Source organism: Spinacia oleracea, chromosome 2 (assembly GCF_020520425.1).
Source record: "Spinacia oleracea cultivar Varoflay chromosome 2, BTI_SOV_V1, whole genome shotgun sequence".
Taxonomy (NCBI): Eukaryota; Viridiplantae; Streptophyta; class Magnoliopsida; order Caryophyllales; family Amaranthaceae; genus Spinacia; species Spinacia oleracea.
The window spans coordinates 65869628-65872250 of NC_079488.1; positions in this window are offsets into that span (position 1 = coordinate 65869628).

Here is a 2623-nt window from a genome sequence, read left to right on the forward strand (position 1 = left end):
CACATCACACTCACGCCTCGCTAAGTGAGCTGCTGACCTGCTCGCAGCACAAGGCTGCGCCCACAGTGCGCCCACACCGACGAAGCCATCACCTTGCATATGACCTTCTCGTCGCCGCCTAACCTTGTGTTACGGACATCATTACTCATTTCCCCTTAGTCATCGTCCTTCGACCAATCATTGACAAATTTTATTTTATTTTATTTCTTTCTTTTATATCTTTTTAATTTAGAGAATAGAAAATTATAAATATTCTAAGGGATTTAACTAATTCCCTCATGCTTTTTATTCCAAATTTCGCGATTACATACCGAAAGCTTCGCTTCTTTCTTAATGCGCCATTTTCGTTATTACTTTCCAAGTCCGTGGGACTATTACTGTAGTTTTTAGATAAGGCTGTGCTAATTTCTTTCTAATTTCCATTTGTTTTCTTTTTACGTTCTTTTTCTCTCTTCTCCTTTCATGAACCCTAGTTTTTCTCCATACTCCATTTATGTAACTCTTTGAAGTATTATTAGTTTATCTCTTTATTTTATTAATTGCTTTTGATTATGTTTTCATTCTTAGACTTAAGTTTCATAATTTATTTCATGATTGAGTAGTTTTCTTTCTAGGGTTTGGGAATCCATGTTTATATTATGAATCTTTATTATTATTGTTGATGGTTTGATTATTCATTGATATTTCTAGTTGATTAGGTTTATATTGTTAATCTTTGAAATCTGATCAATTGTTTGATTAAATAATGCTAATAAGGTTTAGAATCGAAAGATCGACTTTTAGAGGCTTACCTACCACTAGCAATTCTGATTATATTAGCAATCATAGTGCATATGTTGAATTGAGAGTGTTAAGACCCGACCGTAGGATTAACTCGTGCTCTAGATACTTTGAATATTGAATTGTTGATGATGTTTTGATTGATTTTGAACTATAAACATGGTGAACTATTGCCCTAGATCTTTTAATTTGTTTTCCTATTTGTTTTAGTTTAAACCTTCAATCCTAAATTTCGTGACATTGTTAGTTTCTGCTTATTTTGAAAGCTAGATTTAAATAGCCATCTCTCTGTGGATTCGACCCTGCTTACCCTGCTACATTGTTAGGAGGATTCACTATGATTTTATTTTTGACGGGTGTACGACAACTATTAGATCTTAAACCATAAGTACCCTAAAACTATATAAGTACATCCTAAACTTATAAAGGTAACAACCCTAAAACTATAAAAGTTCTTGGACAAAAACTAAAAAAGTAAATGGAAATAATTGTGCTTAAACTATAAAAGTAACCGGCCTAAAAATATAAAATTACCTGGACTAAAACATAAAAGTACCTGGACTAGAATTATAAAAGTACCTCACCTAAAACTATAAAATTAATTAGGCTAAAACTTTAAAAGTAAATAAAAATAATTAGGCTAAAACTATAAAAGTAACTTAAAAAGCTACAAAATTATTTAGACTAAAACTATAAAAGTACATGGCCTAAAATTATGAGAGTAAATAAAAGTAATTGCCCTAAAACTATAAAAGTACATGGATTAAAATTATAAAAGTAACTGACCTTAAACATATGTGGTATAAATTATAAAAGTATCTGAAATAAAACTATTAAAGTACCTAGCCTTAAATTAAACTATAAAAGTATCTTCACTGAAACTATAAAACTATAGAAGTACCTTAACTAAAACTATAAAAGTACCTAGAATAAAACAATAAAAGTACCTGACTACCTAGCCTAAAACTATGAAATTAAATAAAATAGTTGCCCAAAAACTGTATAAAGTACCTGGACCAAAACTATAAAAGTAACTAACCTAAAATTATAAAAGTATCTTCTCTGAAAATTTTAAATTATAGAAATACCTTGACTAAAACTATAAAAGTACATGGCTTAAATAAAAGTAACTAGCTTAAAGCAAAACAGTCATTTGGGCTCTTTTAACCTCCGTTAATGGACTTTAAACGCGTTGGGCTTATTTACCAGTGTGAACATGCCACACCAGACATCAAGTTGATGGATTGGCCGATCACATATGAGAAATTGGGATCTTTTATCGCAATTATTTATTTTCCATTTATCCCATTTACATCTTATTTTAATGAACTTACCTTCATTAAACTTTGTGTCGGTCAAAGTGCGTCAACTAATTCTATACAGATGGAGTAGCTTATTAAAAAAGAAATGTTTTCTCTTGTTTTCTCCTACTAGTTGTTGGCTCGTGCGCTAGTGCACACGGTCCCCCAAGGTACAGAAAAATAATTGCCAGAATACAATGCAAATTAATCTCAAGCATAATTAGTACATATGGAAATAGTTACCAGAATATAACCGAAAAGGGAGGGCAGCACAAAATATAACCGAAAATTTGTGGCAGCATTGGAAGTTACTGCAATACCTCGTATTTTTCTGTATTTATAAATATATTTTATTATATTTATAAAGTATTTTGTTATATTTATAAAGTATTTTTATGAATTTAATTCCATTTAATGAGAATTAAATGTGTTTTTTTATAATTAATTTAATTATTAGTTAATTACGAAAACCGTATTTTTATTAAATAAATTCAACGAATTTATTTAATCGGGATTTGTTGGGTCGTATTTTGAAACGAATT